This window comes from Bos grunniens, chromosome 15 (genome assembly GCF_055505025.1).
Source record: "Bos grunniens cultivar Pamir isolate PY7600 chromosome 15, Bosgru_T2T1.0, whole genome shotgun sequence".
NCBI lineage: Eukaryota > Metazoa > Chordata > Mammalia > Artiodactyla > Bovidae > Bos > Bos grunniens.
Genome location: NC_141179.1, coordinates 73,870,245 through 73,891,273, shown reverse-complemented (window position 1 = coordinate 73,891,273; position 21,029 = coordinate 73,870,245).

Genomic DNA, 21,029 nt, shown 5'->3' with positions numbered 1-21,029 from the left:
TGGTCCACTGGAGAAGGGCGCGGCAAACCGCTCCGGTATGCTTGCCTCGAGAACCCATGAGCAGTATGAAAAGGAGATGGATATATTTGTGTTCAAACCTCAGCTCTACCGTTTGTTTTGTCAAATGCACCTAACAGGAAACCCACCTTAGATTGAATTTTTAGATAAGAGACTATTTGTTGTCTCACACATCAGGAAATGCAACGGTGAGGTAGCTACAAGCCTAGTTTGTCAGGACTCTGGCTCTACCCCTGTGATTCTCTTGGTTCTGTCCCTCACAAGGAGTTGGCTTAATTTGCAAGAGAGTAGAAGGATGGCGCAGTGATTCTGGGTACCACATCTAGACAGGAGAATCTCAAGAATAAGCCAGACTAGTTTATTTCTCTGTCTATTCTGTAAAAGTGATAAGACCATTCCTAAAAGCCTCACAGCAAACCTTTCCTCACTTTTCATCGGACAGAATAGGCTAATATGCCCATTTCTAAACCAGTCATGATAGGCCAACAAGATTACTGTGATAAACTTGGCCTAAAGAATTTCTAGTCTGGGAACTTGAGATGAAGCTCACGCTGAGTAATTTGGGGGAGGAGTGGGTACCTGAACAAGACTGATGCCCTCATAGAAAAGAAGAGAGAGACAACCAACAGTATACACTGCATTTTGTTTCCTCCTTGGAGCTCCAAAGTTTCCATCAGTATCATATGCATATCTCACAGGTCCAAAAAATATTAAATGAAATAATGGATATAAGGCACTCAGCACAATACCGGTCACAGAGTAAACACTTAGCAAAGTGACAGGTAAACTTGGAAGTTGAGATTCTACGTTCACTGGCCGCAAGACTGAGTCAAAGCTCGCACTGCTTTGTGTGAGTCTACATTCCTGAGAAACTTTCTCAATTTGTCCCGACTGGTTAAGACGCCAGAATAATCTTGAGATTCTAGATAAGGTATTTTTTTTTTTTAATGACCCATTTTTAGAGTATCATATTTGGACAATACCAGATGGTATTGTCACTGAAGATGGCCTTTTGTCCATCTCTTACGTAAGTAGACTGAGTAGGGAAATGGTTAAACACAATCAGTGTGCCATTACGCTCATGTGGGCCTGTGTGTGTGTGTGTGTGTGTGTGTAGGTGTGTGAGAATATGTATTGCATATGAATACATTCAGCTTCTATTCTGCTTCCCAGTCACTTGGTTGGGCACTTCAATTATTTTTCAAGTGCCCCTTAGGTGTGAGGAACATGGCAAAAAGCGAGATTGAACAGGGTGTGTGAGCAGGGTGGCCACACCCTGAAGCTCCATGCAGTGCCATTCACATAAGTTAACATGTGAATAGCATCCCCAGGGCTGTGTAGTGCACAGCTTGTGCAGCTCTGTGTGATGGCCCTCCACGCCAGGGACTTTTAGAGTAGGATACAAACTTTGCACGACAGCTTGGAAGAGCAGGGAACATGGTTTATATGCATTTGATTAGTTCTTTTGCAGTTAATGACTCTTCCGTGAAATGTGTGGAATGGGGATTCATTCCTGCTTAATAAAAGGCAGAATGATTCACTCTGTACCATTTTATCCAGAGCAATTTTATCAGCACGTAATGAGGACGGTGCTCTGATATTAACTGTCTCTTGAAGGACTTGGCTATTCTGACAATTAAAAGCCAACTCTTTCCTTCCTGGGTTTTGTCTTATTCCTTATAATAAAGTTAATGCAGCATGCTTTCTTTGTATTTGTTGGATATTTTGATAGAATGGCTTAACTTACAGAAGGCAAGAGTTTCTCCTGAACTTAAGTAAGAGGCAGTACATTTAAATGTTTCCCTGAATAAGAATCAATCAACCATGCCCCTTTCTGGATGATCTTCAATTATGGAGTAAGATTACTGGCATGTAGTAAGTTGCAATTAAAAGCTACACTCTCCTGTAATTTTTTTTTACAATTTATCTATCTATTTATTTTTGGCTGTGCTGGGTCTTCATTGCTGCGAGGACTTTTCTCTTGTTGTGAAGAGCGGGAGCTTCTCTCTGCTTGTGGCTTCTCATTGAGGTGGCTTCTCTCGGGGTGGAGCACAGGCTCTAGGGTGAGGGGGCTTCAGAAGTTGCAGCTTGTGGGCTCAGAAGTTGTGGCTCCTAGGTTCTAGAGCACACACTCAACTATTACGATGCCAGGGCTAAGGTGCTCCCTGGCGTGTGTGGGATTTTCCTGCGTCAGGGATCGAACTCGAGTCTCGTGCACTGGCAGGTGAGTTCTTTCCCACTGAGCCACCGCAGACGCCCTGCCCTGTACTTTTTTAATCTTCTTACTTAAGATTTTACTTAAGATTAAAGCAGAAATACTTTAGAACTTAAAGAACTAATATTGAGACTCATGTGCCAGACATTTGAGCAGCCCATTTGAAATATAATTTAGATATTATTCTCTTCATTTTGCTGTTGAAGAAACTGACTATTACGGAATTTGTGACTTGCTTAAAGGTCACAGAGCTATAAAGTGCGAAGTTGGGATTCAAAGCTGGCCAAGTTGGCCTTTAAAGCTCGTGCTTTTTCACACTGTCTCCAACTCCTGTCCGGTCCCTCTGTACTAAAATAATCACATTTTAACCAGTATCCACGGTGTATTAAAAAGTCCTTAGCACACTGACAGGGAAGTGGTATATATCTGAATAATTTTTTTGCTTCTGAGTTGTATGGGAATTAGCATTTTAATATTTTGCATGTAAAAATCATTTTATGTGTTTTATAGACTGAAAAGTTTTATAGAACTATCCATTATTCTTATGACAGAATTCAGGTTGACTTTCTTAGAATTTCAATGTAGCCCTTTAGAAAAACTTTGCACGGCATTTTGAATTTTTTTCGTACTAACAGAAAGAAGTAAAACATACATTATAAGTTGTTTAAAGATTCCAGCAGCTATTATGCATCATCATGTGTACTGAAGTTAATTCTAAAGCATATCTAGGGCTCATTTTATTTTATGCTACAGCTCTTTGTTTATAGTATAGTATATTCATGGGTTAGAATACCTTTAAATATTCTGGTCTTATGTAGTTGTTTTTTTCCTTCCTGATAAAATTTTAAAATGACATTTAATGTTTTAAGAAACACTGTATTTGAGGTGCAAGCTGTTTTATTATTTTGTTACAAGTTGGCTTTCTTCATAATTCTTAGTTTTTAGCTTGTGGAGTTGGAGAAGGCAATGGCACCCCACTCCAGTACTCTTGCCTGGAAAATCCCATGGATGGAGGAGCCTGGAAGGCTGCAGTCCATGGGGTCGCTGAGGGTCGGACACGACTGAGCGCCTTCACTTTCACTTTTCACTTTCATGCATTGGAGAAGGAAATGGCAACCCACTCCAGTGTTCTTGCCTGGAGAATCCCAGGGATGGGGGAGCCTGGTGGGCTGCCATCTATGGGGTCGCACAGAGTCGGACACGACTGAAGCGACTTAGCAGCAGCAGCAGCAGCTTGTGGAGTGTTGGTTTGCAAAGTCTCCCCTATACACAGGGGGAAAGGAGAGACTGAAGAAAGGGACAGACCACTCCAGATTGATAGGTGGCAGTTTTTTAAAAAATTAAATTAAATTACCTTTTTCTATTTTGGCCATGCCACGTGGCATGTGGGATCTTAGTTCCCCAATCAGGAACTGAACCATTGCTCCCTGCATTGAAAATGCAGAGTCTTAACCACTGGCCTACCAGGGAAGTCTGGTGGCAGTTTTAATGACGAAGGGAAATTACTTACGAGGCTTGTCTTGAGTGTCTGCAAGACAAGTAGATCCTTGCATCTGCCTACCATCATCTTAAAAGTTTATATAGGGGCCTTATCTGAGTTCAGTCACATATTTGGTTCAAATGGTCTCAAAAACACCTTATTCTTTCAGGGCTGTGTCCTTAAAATGATTCTGGCTCTGGGAGTGGTGGGCAGAGCATACCTCCCAAGGACAGGTGTGTGGGTGAGGAGGAACTTCCAATGACCTGGATCCAGCTCTCCAGTCAACCAGCAGTCACATCTCAAGGACCTCCCCCAACACAGGGGTTTATAGTAAGAATTAGCTAAGTACTACATCAAATTTAAAAACTTTAAGTGTATGTCTTTGTGCTAAGTTTCTTCAGTCATGTCCATTGAGTCGGTGATGCTATCCAACCATCTCATCCTCTGTCGTTCAATTTTCCTCCCACCTTCAATCTTTCCCAGCATCAGGGTCTTTTCCAATGAGTCAGTTCTTCACATCAGGTGGCCAAAGGATTGGAGTTTCAGCTTCAACATCAGTCCTTCCAATGAATATTCAGGTCTGATTTCCTTTAGGATAGACTGGTTGGATCTCCTTGCAGTCCAAGGGACTCTCAAGAGTCTCCTCCAACACCACAATTCAAAAGCATCAATTCTTTGGCACTCAGCTTTCTTTATGGTTCAACTCTCACATCTATACATGACCACTGGAAAAACCATAGCTTTGACTAGATGGGCCTTTGTTGGAAATGTAATATCTTTGCTTTTTAATATGCTGTCTAGGTTGGTCATAGCTTTTCTTCCAAGAAGTGTCTTTTAATTTCATGGCTGCAGTCACCATCTGCGGTGATTATGGAGCCCCCCAAAATAATGTCTCTCACTGTTTCCATTGTTTCCCCATCTATTTGCCATGAAGTGATGGGACTGGATGCCATGATCTTAGTTTCCTGAATGTTGAGCTTTAAGCCAACTTTTTCTCTCTCTTCTTTCACTTTGATCAAGAGGCTCTTTAGTTCATCTTAATTTTCTACCATAAGGGTGGTGTCATCTGCATATCAGAGGTTATTGATATTTCTCTTGGCAATCTTGATTCCAGCTTGTGCTTTGCATGATGTACTCTGCATATAAGTTAAATAAGCAGGGTGACAATATACAGCCTTGATGTACTCCTTTCCCGATTTTGAACCAGTCCATTGTTCCATGTTCAGTTATAACTGTTGCTTTTTGACCTGCATACGTATTTCTCAGGAGGCAGTATTGTGGTCTAGTATTCCCATCTCTTGAAGAATATTCCACAGTTTGTTGTGATCCACACAGTCAAAGGCTTTGATGTAATCAATAAAGCAGAAGTAGATGTTTTTCTGGAAATCTCTTGCTTTTTTGATGATCCAATGGATGTTGGCAATTTGATCTCTAATTCCTCTGCCTTTTCTAAATCCAGCTGAACATCTGGAAGTTCATGGTTCATGGGTGGCTCAGGGGTAAAGAATTCAGTTGGGAAGATCTAGAGAAGAAAATGGAAACCCACTCCAGTAGTCTTGCCTGGGAAATCCCATGGACAGACGGGTCCATGGGGTCACAAAAGAGTTGGAAATGACTTAGTGACTAAACGATAGCAACAAAGCTCAGTGTTAATCACTTATAATGCAATCTTCTCTGTATCATCCTGTGAGAACTGGAATTTTTTAAAGATTAATTTTTAGTGGCATATACATGCAAAGAGTCGGACATGACTGAGCGACTGAACTGAACTGATAGCTGCTTTACAATGTTGCGTTAGTTTCTACTGTACAGCAAAATGAGTCAGCGCTGCTTAAATGTTCATCCCCTCCCTTTTGAGCTTCCTTCCCATTTGGGTTGCCACAGTGCATTAAGGAGAGTGGCCTGTGGTATACAGTATGCTCTCACTGGTTACCTATTATATACATAGTATTAATAGTGAAGTGAAGTGAAAGTCTCTCAGTCGTGTCTGTTTGTGACCCCATGGACTAAGTCCATGGAATTCTCCAGGCCAGAACACTGGAGTGGGTAGGCTTTCCCTTCTCCAGAGGGTCTTCCAACCCAGGGATAGAACCCACGTCTCCCGCATTGCAGGCAGATTCTTTACCAGATCCCAGTCTCCCAGGGAATTGGGATTTTTGAGAGCTGGCACAAATGCTAATACTCTGGTTACTGTTATCGTCATGAGTAGGAAGCCTTTTATTTCTGACCTAGGATTCTATGTGTTCTGTTACCATACGTGAAACTGTGGCAGGCTACATTGTTAGCTTATGAATAGAACACAATCTCAGATACTTCATAGCTTTTGATAATTTCCAAAGTAAAGTATCTTGGGCCTACCACCTGGATTAGCAATTTTAATACAGGCTAATCCACTCTTATTATTATTATTTTTTATTTTGAGAAGGATTTAGGTTTCGGGATGTTTCAGACAAGTATAGTAAAAGCTATCGAAAGTGTTAAAATGTCATCTTATTTCCATCAGATTTAAAAAATAAAATAGGTGAAACATTACAAATAAAGCTGAATTTCTACTTTGTCCTTTCTCAGAACACTTTTTCCCTCTTCCCTCCTGGAGGCAATTACCAATCTTGATTTTGGTATGTTCCTTACAATCCATGATTTAATACTTTTACTATATATGCAAACTATATAGTTCTAAAGTACGTAGTTCTAGTTTGCATTTTTTAAAAAAACCACATCATTTGTTTCATAGTGTATGATTTTTGAACTATCTTTTCTCATTCAACATTTTTTTTGGATCTATTCTTATTGATGAATAATGATCAGATCAGATCAGATCAGTCGCTCAGTCGTGTCCGACTCTTTGGGACACCATGAATTGCAGCACGCCAGGCCTGCCTGTCCATCACCAACTCCCGGAGTTCACTGAGACTCACGTCCATCAGGTCAGTGATGCCATCCAGCCATCTCATCCTCTGTCGTCCCCTTCTCCTCCTGCCCCCAATCCCTCCCAGCATCAGAGTCTTTTCCAATGAGTCAACTCTTCGCATGAGGTGGCCAAAGTACTGGAGTTTCAGCTTTAGCATCATTCCTTCCAAAGAAATCCCAGGACTGATCTCCTTCAGAATGGACTGGTTGGATCTCCTTGCAGTCCAAGGGACTCTCAAGAGTCTTCTTCAACACCACAGTTCAAAAGCATCAATTCTTTGGCACTCAGCCTTCTTCACAGTCCAACTCTCACATCCATACATGACCACCCGAAAAACCATAGCCTTGACTAGACGAACCTTTGTTGGCAAAGTAATGTCTCTGCTTTTGAATATGCTATCTAGGTTGGTCATAACCTTCCTTCCAAGGAGTAAGCATCTTTTAATTTCATGGCTGCAGTCACCGTTTATTAATTTTCTTGTGCTTTATTGTATAACATATGCTATTCATTTAAACACCACTGATTAGGCATTTTTTTCAGGATTGTTTTCAGTATTTCCTTAAACTTTTCATTTTATAGTATGTTGGAGTAAGTTGATTAACAATGTTGTGATAGTATCAGGTAGCAAAGTGATTTATTTATGCATATGTGCTAAGTTGCTTCAGTCGTGTCTGCCTCTTTGTGACCTATGGATTGTAGGCTCCTCTGTCCATGGGATTCTCCAGGCAAGAGCACTGGAATGGGTTGCCATTTCCTCCTCCAGGGGATCTTCCTGACCCAGGGATCGAACCCACATCTCAGGTCTCCTGCGCTGGGAGGTGGGTTCTTTACTGCCAGTGCCACCTGGGAAGCCCCACTTAAACATCTACATATTATCTATTCGTTTTCAAATTCTTTTCCCATTTAGATTGTTACATAATATTGAGCAAAGTTCCCTGTGCTGTAGAGTAGGTCCTTGTTGGTTATCCTTTTTAAACTTAGCTCTGTGTACATGTCAATCCCATGCTGCTCTCTAACTATCCCTTCCCCCCATCTTTCCCACCCCCATTTCCAGTATTTTGATATTGCAAATGATGCTGTGATGAATATCTTTATGTCCTGGTGCAGGGAGGGCATGCTTCTCTAGGAAGACTAATAGAATGTGGCAGAATTGACATGGTGCCAGTCTGGGCCTGAGAAGACATAGCAAGCTCTACCTTTTCTCTTTGGAGGAAGCCAAATACTGTGGAAGAGACCCAGCTACTCTGAGACTGCCATGCTGTGAGGAAGTCCAATCCAGCCACGTGGAGAGGCCATGAGGAGAGAGAAAGGACTTCTCCCTCCCTGCTGTTGCAGCCGTCCTAGCTAAAGCACCAGACATATGTGTGAAGAAGTCACCTTGGACATTCCAGCCATGGCAAATGTCGCATGGAGCAGAGACAAGCTGTTCCCACTGGGGCCCTGCCAAAATTGCAGACTCAAAAGCAAAGAAATGATGATTGTGGTTTTGAACCACCAAGTTTCAATAACGAAAATACCCATTTTTCTTGTGTTAATCTTTTCTTGTGTCAGTTAGAAAGTATTCTTTATATATTATGGATACCAATTCCTAGTGTTTTGATGAGGAATCGTGAATCATCAAGGTATAAACTCGAGTGCTTTTATTTTTTTCCATTAATTGCTACCAGTTGTACTATGTTGAAGCCCCCTTTTCCACTAGGGCAATATCTCAGCATCTTCATTACTTTTCGAGCCACATTCAGTTATTAGAACAGGCTCATAGTATTTTTACTAAGTTTTATTTCTGTGTGTTTTAAAATCTAAGTCTCTTATTTGATTAAGTCAGAAAGAGAAAAAGAGAAAAACAAATACTATATATTAACACATATATGTGGAGTCTGAAAAATTGGTGTAGGTGATCTTATTTACAAAGCAAAAATAGAGACACAGATGTAGAGAACAAAACCATGGATACCAAGGAGGAAAGGCGGGGATGGGATGAATGAGGAGACTGGGACTGACATATATACACTATTGGAGTATATACTACTACGTATATACGCCAAATACTGTATATGTATTTTATACTATGTATAAAATAGATAACTAACAAGAACCTACTGTGTAACACAGGGAACTCTACTCAGTGCTTTGTGGTGACCTAATGGGAAGGAAGGGCTTCCCCGGTGGCTCAGACGGTAAAGAATCCACCTGCAGTGCAGGAGACCTGGGTTCGATCCTGGGGTTGGGAAGATTCCCTGGAGGAGGGCATGGCAACCCACTGCAGTATTCTTGCCTGGAGAATCCCCATGAACAGAGGAGCCTGGTGGGCTGCAGTCCATGGGGTCCCAAAGAGTTGGACACGACTGAGTAACTCAGCACACACAGTGCGCAAACGGGAAGGGAATCCAGAGAGGAAGGGATATGTGTACATATGGCTGATTCACTTTGCTGTACAGTAGAAACTAACGCAACCTTGTAAAACACCTATACGCCAATTAAAAAACAAATCCTCGTGTCTCTTTCCCTTCTGGTTTCCTCAGTGTGTATGCCCAGCAGTGGGATTGCTGGATCAAGAGACACGTGTACCCCAATGTTCATCACAGCACTGTTTATAATAGCCAGGACATGGAAGCAACCTAGATGTCCATCAGCAGATGAATGGATAAGAAAGCTGTGGTACATATACACAATGGAGTATTACTCAGCCATTAAAAAGAATACATTTGAATCAGTTCTAATGAGGTGGATGAAACTGGAGCCTATTATACAGAGTGAAGTAAGCCAGAAGGAAAAACACCAATACAGTATACTAACGCATATATATGGAATTTAGAAAGATGGTAACGATAACCCTGTATACGAGACAGCAAAAGAGACACTGATGTATAGAACAGGCTTATGGACTCTGTGGGAGAGGGAGAGGGTGGGAAGAAAAAAAAAAAAAAAAAAGAAGTGTCTGTGGATCTTGTTGTTTTGGGAAAGAGCATTGTAGACAAAGAGAACCAGAAAATTAAAAGATCCTGAGTGTATACACTGCTGTATTTAAAATGGGTAATCAAAAAGGACCTACTGTATAACACAGAGAACTCTGCTCAGTATTACATAACAACCTAAATGGAAAATGAGTTTGCAAAAAATAGATACATGCATATGCAGAACTGAATCACTTTGTTGTATACCTAAAACTAACACAGCAGTGTTAATCAACTATATTCTAATATAAAAGTTAAAAAAAGATCCTTAGGGAACATATTATTTTTAAGGGGTGTTCAGTAAAAAATTTTAAGTGTTAATTCCACCAAAAATGTAGGATATCTCTGTAGAAAAGTGTGCCAATTGCATTTTCTTCTTATTATTAACTTTATTGATGTATAATTTACATTATTAAAATAAAGACATATTAAGTGCAAAAAAAAAGCAAAAAAAAAAAAATAAAAGAAATAATTGAAGAGTCTAGAATATTTAAAAAAAAAAACACACAAATAAAACAAAAAAAACAAATCCTCTAGGTTTCTCTCCTAAACAGGTGAGGCTTGCGGGACTAGGAGCTTGGAATGGTACGTGTGGGTGCATGTGGAACACATCTAATCTCAAGACACGTGGGGCGCTGGGCAGGTGGAAGTGATGTGAGAAGGAATCTTCCTGGCTCCACTGCTCCTAAAGTGCTGAAGCTTAGTTCCTTCCTAAATGGTGTTTGAACTTGATGTCTGTGGGCTCCATAGGGCAAGATAATGGTTCCAACAGATTCAGCTGGTGATAATCTCCTCTCAAGCAGCCTCTGAAGGCACTGTGGGTTACTTTCATGATTGGCTGTATCTTCCACTGATCCTCAATTGACAGCTTTACAGAATATTTCTTGGAATCGAGTGTCCGTTTGCTTCATGATGTAACTATAGCCCCATGTCTGAGGAAGCTGAAATACAGGTTTGGGATCCAGGAATCCTGGCCTTCCTTCTCTTTGCCCTGTGATCTGCCACCATGCCATCCCTCCCAGTTCTCTCTTCTACTCAGTGCAAGGGAGACCATCACGTTCAGTGGCTAATCAAGCATCCTGCCAGAAGCAACCCATCGATATGACCTTCTTACTGCCATCATCAGACTACCAGTCATTGTCTTGAGTGTTCCTTTGGTTTGGGCGAGAGGAAATCTCTCTTTTCCTTCCCTCAGAGAGAGGGGGAAAAAGGGAAATAGCTACTATTTACAAACAGATGGCAATTTATATGTAACTACCTTCCAGCTACATATAAATCAGAGGTTTAGGGGTTATGGCAGGGTCAGTTCTATTGAAACTGCATCTCTCGGTAAGCTCTGACTGGAGCGACAGCTGGAGTTTTGTGATCTCTAATGTGTGGTTCTTGGATCTGTTTTTCCTCAGCCTAGTCTTGATTTTCCTAACATCATCCTTTCATATAATTAATTCTTTGTTTGTTTTATACCACTGTAAAGGTCTGTACTCAAACTGTGAGTTGACTTTTAATTTCATTTATTGTGGTGCTGATCTTGCAGAAGTTTTAATTTTGATGTGGTCAAGTTTATATGTTATCTAAGAAACACTGCCATAAAGTCATAGAGGCATTCCTCTATGCATTTTCCTTGATAGCTGTAAAAGTTTGCTCTTTACGTTTAGGTCTCCCATCTATCTGGAACTGATAAAAATTTCATATATGATGTGATGGGGGATGTAATTTTATATAGAAAGCCAATGGTTCTAACACAATTTATTGGATGTCTATTCTTTTTCTAGGAATCAGAAATACTAGTTTTGTCTTATATGACATTTTCATATATATATATATATCCACTTCTAGCATTTTTATTTTATTTTATTTTTTAGTATATTGGTCCTCTTTGAAGCAAAACAGTACTGTCTTCCTTCCTATGGCTTTATACTGGACTGGCCAAAAAGCCCAAACAAACTTTTTGGCCAACCCACTATATCTTAAGCTCTAGTAAGGTAAATCTCCCATTCTTTCTCCCAGAATAATTATGATTATTCTTGACCCTTTACTCTTGCATATGAATTTTAGAATTGACATATAAATTCTGTAAAAAAACAATGTTAGGATTTTGATTAGAAATGCATTTGGATTTATAGATTAATTGGGGATATGCACTAACTCTTTAATGTAAAAGATAAAGTAGCTGCCTAGCAGTCTCAATGCATAAATATTTCCATTTAGTGTATAACTAATATATCTTTCTAACTTGGCAATGCCTAATGGTCAATGCATAACATAAAGCTTCTCTCAATAAATATTTGTGGAATTAATGAAAGAACAATCTATAGACATTTGTGCTAAACATTTTGTGACTTAGAATGTGTTTTGAGAACTCTACTCCATCAACTAAATTTTCCAAATTATGAAACTGTGCTTCATGATTTAGTGTGAGACTGTAGTCTCTCATCAAGAATACTTAATTTATAATCATTAAAGATGTACTAAGTCAACATTTTGCATTTTGTGTGGTCGGAAAAAGCAAGAGAATTCCAGAAAAACATCTATTTCTGCTTTATTGACTATGCCAAAGACTTTGACTGTGTGGATCACAATGAACTGTGGAAAATTCTGAACGAGATGGGAATACCAGACCACCTGACCTGCCCCTTGAGAAATCTGTATGCAGGTCAGGAAGCAACAGTTAGAATTGGACATGGAACAACAGACTGGTTCCAAATAGGAAAAGGAGTACATCAAAGCTGTATATTGTCACCTTGCTTATTTAACTTATATGCAGAGTACATCATGAGAAACACTGGGCTGGAAGAAGCACAAACTGGAATCAAGATTGCTGGGAGAAATATCAATAACCTCAGATATGCAGATGACACCACTCTTATGGCAGAAAGTGAAGAAGAACTAAAAAGCCTCTTGATGAAAGTGAAAGGGGAGAGTGAAAAAGTTGCCTTAAAGCTCAACATTCAGAAAACTAAGATCATGGCATCTGGTCCCATCACTTCATGGCAAATAGATGGGGAAACAGTGGCTGACTTTATTTTTGGGGGGCTCCAAAATTACTGCAGATGGTGATTGCAGCCATGAAATTAAAAGATGCTACTCCTTGGAAGGAAAGTTATGACCAACCTAGATAGCATATTAAAAAGCAGAGATATTACTTTGTCAACAAGGTCCATCTAGTCAAGGCTATGGTTTTTCCAGTGGTCATATATAGATGTGAGAGGAGAGTTGGAAAACTGAGCACCGAAGAATTGATGCTTTTGAACTGTGGTGTTAGAGAAGACTCTTGAAAGTCCCTTGGACTGCAAGGAGATCCAACTAATCCATTCTAAAGGAAATCAGTCCTGGGCGTTCATTGGAAGGACTGATGTTGAAGCTAAAACTCCAATATTTTGGCCACCTGATGTGAAGATCTGACTCATTTGAAAAGACCCTGATGTTGGGAAAGATTGAAGGCAGGAGGAGAAGGGGATGACAGAAGATGAGATGGTTAGATGGCATCACCGACTCAAAGGACATGAGTTTGGGTAAACTCCAGGTTTTGGTGATGGACAGGGAGGCCTGGCGAGCTACAGTTCATAGGGTCACAAGGAGTCAGACACGACTGAGTGACTGAACTGAACTGAACTGATATTGATAATTATTTCATCATTCCTGCTTATTTGCTGATGATGGTAGAGTGAGGGACCCTTCAGATTTTAGTTTTTAAACTTCTTACTGAAGTATGATTGACATAAAAATATGTACATATTTAATATATGCATACAATTTGATGAGTTTGAAGATATACAAAAGAAGGCAAAATGATAGTTGCATGGCTATTTTGAATGGAAGACTTTGATGAGCTAAGGTCTGGGATTTTTGTTCTCTCCTTATTGTAATGACATTTAATATTTACTCCAAACTCTAGTTATTTTGTTGCCACAAATAAGGTATTCTTTCTTTTTTTTTTTTTGACAGGTAGTTGATATGGTTTCAATTAAATCTAATGGGACAATGTGATGGAGAGATAAAACCAAGCACTTCTTCATGCCATTTGGTGACCTGACCAAGGAAATTAGTCTTTAAAAATTCCTTAAGGCATTTTCATTTAATTTAATGATCAAATTAGAGGTCAAAGAAGGCATATTTCACCTCAATAGCTTCCATATTTTGTTACCTGCTCTTATTTGAATTTAGAAGTGATTGAACACAGGAGGTCATTAGATGTATGACTACACATTCTGGTTTTGTGAATTCATGTTCAAGTCTAATGCTTGAAAATAAGTTTACTGTAAGCTTTGGGTATGAGACTGTATTATGTATTTATCTTTCCTTTATGGTTGTCTATCACCTGACCCATTTCTTCTTCTGTTTGGGGAATCCCACTTGTTCCCATTCTGAATCTTTAAACTATTTATTTTAACAGTCTTTGATTGTGTGAGCTACTTCTTACCTTTCCAGTAAATTCGTTTCCTGCTTATGTTTCTGCAAATGTCTGTTGCTTCCAACCAAAGCACGCTAAGAACAAGGAGGACTTAGTCAGGTGAAGAGGAGGCAGACAATTCCAAGGCAGAGGGCAGAGTGTGTACCTGAGTTAATAAGCTACTGGCATTTTTGAAGCATTTTGAGAAAGCCATGTGGCTGGAGCCACTGAGATGGAGAGTGACACGCAATGAAGTTCAGAAGCTTGATCAGGGCCAGATACACAAACACAGCTGTGTGAGGATTTGAGGCTTTATCTCACAGTAATATTTTGCTATTGTCTTACTTCATTTTCACTTTTGTAAAGCAAGATGTTTACAACTAATGTGCTTTGGCAGCTGGACTCAGGGGGGTAAAAGCAGACATTTATTCTTATCACTTTCTGTTACGCTTGCTCCATTAAGTCATTTCTTCCTAGATTATGGATGACAGCTAGGTAGCATTACTTTTCTGATTCTTCTTAGATATGAACAAATGTCTCTCTGTTTTAGTTCATGAAATACATGGTTCAGTCTAATATCAGAGCTTCACATTTTCATCCAATTACGAAATTCTCTCTCGCCCTTAGCCAGAGCCTAAGGTGGGCTTCAAACTCACTTTCTGGGAGATCACCTGCTTTTCCACATGACTTTTCTCCTCCCTCTCTCCCACTGAACGGGCCACCTCTGACTCCTCCAGGGTGGCAGGTAGGAAGGCATGAGGTTCTCCCTTTCCTGGGAGGCTTCTTTAACACACCTGCGATTTCCTTACTGCCCACAGTGCTTCTCTTACAGGAGAGTCCTGATCTCCCCCATTCCTCTGCTTTCAGTCCCTAATCTCTGCCAGTTCTCATAAAGCTTCTTTCTGCTGGGCTTACCATCCTCACCCCCAAGTGGTCCTTCTCCAGGAGACTCTAGGGGTAGCTGAGAGAGCAGGGAACCTGCAGGAGCAGGCAGGCTCATTCTGTCACTCGACTCCAACAAGAGGGTAATCGTTTTTCAGACAATCTCAACTCCTTTTCACTCTGCCGTTAAGGTGACCAAACTCTTGCGTTTAGACTTTTTTCAGGCATACTTCAAATAACTGCTGTTGTGTTTTCCCAAATTCCAGGGGCCATTGCCAAGCTCTCCAAATGCTTCTTTTTCAATAATTAATTAATTAGACTGTGTGGGGTCTTAGTTGTGCATACAGGATCTTTTGTTGCGGTGCATGGACTCTCTAACTGGGGCTCACTGACTCCAGAGTATGTGGGCTTCAATAGTTATGGTGTGCAGACTTCATTGCTCTGTGGCATGTGGGATACTAGCTCCCTGACCAGGGATCAAACACATGTCCCCTGCATTGCACGGCAGATTCTAAACCACTGGACCACCAGGGAAGTCCCCACATGCTTTCTCTGAAGCTCCCCCACACCAAAGGTTTCCTAATCACTCCTCAGTTGGCTGCCAACCTGTTGGGCTTATTGCAAGCCTTATTTTGGACTATCATCTTTGCAAACCTAGCACGTTGTAGTACAGTGTGTGTAACTGACATCTACTACTCTGATTCTGGGGGCTTTAGTCCAGAACACAGTAGAAAAAGTGCCATTTTGATATTCTCTTGCAAAGTGATATATATGGTTAGATGGTTATTATTCACACAATTTTATGAATATAGTCTCCAGTCACATCACTTCCCCATCCCCCATGTAAAACAAACAAAACCCTGATCGTTCTTATATTTAAAAATCAGAATGTTTTCTAAACTGGAGCAGATTTGAGTTCCTTTACCCTAGACAGTATTCAGTCAGACAACTCCTACCTCAATATTTTATGGCAAGTGGGGAGCCCTTTATCTTCTTTTTGTTTGGAAAAAACACAACTAGCTGTCAAACGCTTGAATGTGGACCAAACATTTAAATAGTCAGTGAAAATTTGAATGTGATGTATAAAGCACTCAGCAAAGTGGAAAGCCCTCTGACCGCTTTCAAAATAATCCAAGCAAACAGCAATTAGGGATATATTCTCCTTCTTTCCATTTGTTCACAGCTCACCAGGACATAACCTGAGCTGCCATGCATATTGGGAGGGAAATGGACGGCACTTAGATTGTTCCTTACTTTGATATGTGACTGTCAGGGTTGCAAATAATGTGCCTGTAAAAGAAAATTGCCTCTCGGTACACCTGAAGATGGAATTTTAAAAAACATTTTTTCTTCCTTCTTTTCTCTTTCCATTTACTCAGCATTACGTGACCCTGCTGTTAAGCACCTGAGGAGAAAAAGGAATTGTTTATGGTGGTTCCAGTGGGATGAGCCTGGCCAGGAGAAAGAAGGCAACGTAGCATGGAAGCATTTCCAATGTTTATTTAGTTTATATTTATTAAGCACCTGTTGGGCACCAAGAACATGAAACGTGGTGACTGCCTGCTAGAAACTTTTAATCTGGTTGTGAGGATAGGATACATGCCCCATGTATGCCCCAAGTTAAATTCAATTTGTAATATTGAAGGCAGAGTTGTCTTATACTGGGAGCCTACAAAAGGCAAAGCTACCACCAGTAAAGTGGTAGAAGCTACAGAGAGAAGGGTCTGAGTTAAATGTAAATTTCTGACATAACTGATCAAAGATGGGTTAGACCATCTAATATAGAGATGAGTTTCATGTCATGCAAGGTATTTAAGCTAGTCTGAATAAGCACTTAGTCAGAGTATTTGCAGAGGGTATTACTGTATCTGATGAGTGGTTCTCTGAGATGATCTTTAAAATACTCACATGACTTTATGATGCCTTGATTCTGTGAGTCCTTAGGAGAGGGAGCACGCATAGGCTCATAAAGTGTCCAGGAAAGCATTCACTGAGGTTGAGGTGTGAAAGAAGGAGCAGAGATGGGACAGAAGGGAGGGAGGTGGGAGCTCCTGGCAGTGGGAATACTGTGAGATTAATGAAAAGTCTTGAGCTTTTTCTTGACCATATATTGTAGGAGAAAACTGTATTATCTCTAACTGCATTTAGAGGGAGATTACAATTTAAAGACCAATATCTTAGTGAATGGGCTTCCCGAGTGGCTCAGTGGTAAAGAATCCATCTGTCAATCCAGGAGATGCAGGTTCAATCCCTGGGTCAGGAAGATCCCCTGGAGAACAAAATGCAACCCACTCCAGTATTCTTGCCTGGAGAATTCCATGGACAGAGGAGCCTGGTGGACTGCAGTCCAGTCCAGTTCAGTTCAGTTGCTCAGTCGTGTCTGACTCTTTGCAACCCCATGAATCGCAGCATGCCAGGCCTCCCTGTCCATCACCAACTCCCAGAGTTCACTCAAACTCACGTCCATCAAGTCGGTGATGCCATCCAGCCATCTCATCCTCTGTCATCCCCTTCTCCTCCTGCCCCCAATCCCTCCCAGCATCAGAGTCTTTTCCAATGAGTCAACTCTTTGCATGAGGTGGCCAAAGTACTGGAGTTTCAGCTTTAGCATCATTCCTTCCAAAGAACACCCAGGACTGATCTCCATGGGGTCACAAAAAAGTTGGACACAACTTTTGTTGTTTAGTGACTAAACAACAGCAACAACAACAATCTTAATGAATGTTTCGTCAGGGGCTGAAAGTTTGCCACAGTTGACCCATGAAGTCAAGCTTGAGGGATAGGCTAGGGAATTTGTCTAGTTCACATAACCAGAATTTTTCTGAGTTCCTACTGTGTTACAGGTATCAGGCACTGGGAGTGCAAAGATGAAAGAAGATGCAATCTCTTCTCTTGGATAGTTTATTTTTGAGCAGAGGCTTTTAAAAAACTCATTCTAAAACGTCTTCTGATAAATACTTACATTCAATTTCCCCAGTTTCATAATAACTCTAATAATAGAGTTATTTATTGAATACCTTCTAAGTGATAGCTATGTTAGTCTTTTTACAGTTCTCATGACAGCCCTTTAACAGAGGCATTTTATTATCACTGTTTCCTAAGGAGGAAAGTAAAGCTCAGAGAGGCCAAGTATATTGTCCAGCTATTAGTAAGTGGCCAATTGAAAATAGAAATTGTTGCTAAATTAATTGAGTGGGTAGCATGTTCTAGGCATTGGTCTAGACCCTGGACACACAGCATCTTATGAAATCCTCTCAGCACTTGAGAGGAGAAATACCACTGTTATCCTCATTTTATGGTCAGGAAAACAAGCCCAGTAAAATTAAACATATCATCCTGAGTCTCACAGTTGGTGTTATGGACTGAATGCTTGTGTCCTCCCCAAATTCATGTGCTGAAATCCTATCCCCCAATGTGCTGGTATTAAAAGGTGGGGGGCTTTGGGAGATGATTAGAGCTTCCCTAGTGGCTTAGATTGGAGAAGGCGATGGCATCCCACTCCAGTACTCTTGCCTGGAAAATCCCATGGACGGAGGAGCCTGGTGGGCTGCAGTCCATGGGGTCACGAAGAGTCGGACACGACTGAGCGACTTCACTTCCACTTTTCACTTTCATGCATTGGAGAAGGAAATGGCAACCCACTCCAGTGTTATTGCCTGGAGAATCCCAGAGACGGGGGAGCCTGGTGGGCTGCCATCTCTGGGGTCCCACAGAGTCAGACATGACTGAAGCAACTTAGTAGCAGCAGCAGCAGCAGCAGTGGCTTAGATGGTAAAGAATCTGCCTCCAGTGCAGGAGATGTGGGTTCGATCCCTGGGTCAGGAAGATCCCTTGGAGAAAGGAATGGCTACCCACTCCAGTATTCTTGCCTGGAGAATCCCCATGGACAGAGGAGCCTCATAGGCTACAGTCCATGGGGTCACAGAGTTGGACATGACTGAGTGCCTAACACCTGCACTAAGTCAAAAGGGTGGAGCCCTGTGACTCCTTTATAAGACAGCCTCTGATTTGTTCTCTTGCCCTGCTTTGCTACGTGAGGATGCAGCATGAAGTCAGCCCTCTGTGAACCAGGATGTGGACTCACAGCCTCCAGAACTGTGGGAAGTACATTTCAGCTGTTCATGGATCCCCTGTCTATGGTATTCTGCTGTAGCAGTCTGAGTTGCCCGAGACAGTTGGTGCAGAGCAAGGATTCATGCCCCGCCTGTGTGTGCTTAGTTGCTCAGTTGTGTCCAACTCTTTATGACCCCACAAGCTGTAGCCCACCAGGCTCCTCTGTCCATGGAATTTTCCAGGCAAGCACACTGGAGCGGGTTGTTGTTTCCTACTCTGCTGGATCTTCCCAACCCAGGGATTGAACCCATGTCTCTTGCATCTCCTTCAATGGCAGGTAGATTCTTTACCCCTGTGCCACCTGGGAAGCCCAAATGCCTGGCCCTAAAGCTGATAGTCTGTAAAAATGTTACCTTTTTTCTCCCCACTGTGCTCTATGTGGACAGCTTCTCTCCAGTTTTGCATTTCTCCTCGCTTTACCAAAAAACAGAATGAATGACAAAAGCATTTTGCGTATTTCCTTGAAAGGCCAGGAGTGAACTTGGCTGGAGGAGACACTCCCATTAGAATTCTGAGGCTAAGTGTACAGCAGTGGCACCAGGGAGGAAAAAAGGCCATGCTCATTAAGCAATTACTGAAACTCATGATTCAAACATGAAGCTGCCTTTCTAAGAGAATCCCTGGGATAAGTGCTACTCTTCATTTTTGCCTTGGAGCCTGCTTGTTCAGTGTCTAAGAAATTCACCTTTTATTGGAGAACTGATGTGGAAGCAAGGACTGCTTCATCCATTGTCTCTTTGGATCCTTACAACAACACTTTGGAGATACTTGGGGGAATTAGTATTGGGATTTTATTGACTAGTTTATCAGATTCGTCCTGCTTTTGAATACTGGATCATCTGCAGAGTATATGCGGTAGTCAGGGATCCTATTTTCAGGTTTATTGCTTGGATTGGAGCTCAAATCCCTTCCTCATTCTCTACCCCCACAACCCTTGCTGCAGCTGGATCTTGGGATCCACATTTGGGAAGGGTTGGGCTACTAACCGGGCTTCCCTGGTGGCTCAGTTGGTAAAGAATCTGCCTGCAGTGCAGGAGACCCAGGTTTGTTCTCTGGCTCAGGAAGATCCCTTGGAGAAGGGAATGGCTACCCACTCCAGTATTCCTGCTTGGAGAATTCCATGGACAGAGGAGCCTGGAGGGTTACAGTTCATGAGGTTGCAGAGTCGGACACGACTGAGTGACTAACACTTTCCCTTTCACTGGGTTTGTAGCCAGGTGCCTCATACCAGGTGAGTGCAGGGAGCCTGGGAGGGGAAGCTCTTCCACGCACAGGACCTGTAGCAGAGTTCACCTTTCCCCAGTGGAAGTATATGGACGTTGGGATGTCTGCCTCTTACCATCTCCCCTGTTAGATGAGTCATTCCATCTCCTCTGAGGAGAAACCAGTGGAAGTGTAGGGAGCAACGCTTTCTGCCAAATATACCCGAGAGGTATTTTATTGGCTGGCAAAATCATAGGGAGATGGAGCAGAAGGTTTTCATGACACGCCATGATCTTGCTCTTTTAATCCATTGACTTCTGATCTGACGGGTAGAGAATTTGAAGCTCAGAGAAGCTAACATTTTGAAAGTCACACTTTAATGACAAACCTGGGGTCTTGTTTTGTAATGTGCCAGTGGATGGGAGCTTAGAGCTCAGGAGGTCAGACCCTTTATGTTATAAATGTGCTAAGAGCCCCACAGAGGACATGTGACTTGCCCAAGATCAAACCGGCAAAACTAGACATAGGTCTTCTGACTCCTGGCTCTTTCTAGCATCTCACAGAAGTTTTCTTCCTAACTTGGTAATGTGTGTTCTGTTATCTTGTGAGCATGGTCTTCTTATACCTGGAACTATTTCCAGACCAGTTAACTCAGAGTTTCACGGGGAAGGGGCCCCATCACTGATGTATTTTTAAAGCTGATCACTGATTCAATGGACCTGAGTTTGAGTAAGCTCCGGGAGTTGGTGATGGACAGGGAGGCCTGGCATGCTGCAGTCTATGGGGTCACAAAGAATCAGACATGACTGAGCAACTGAACTGAACTGAAGGTATCCTGATCTATACAAAGGTTGAGAGCCACA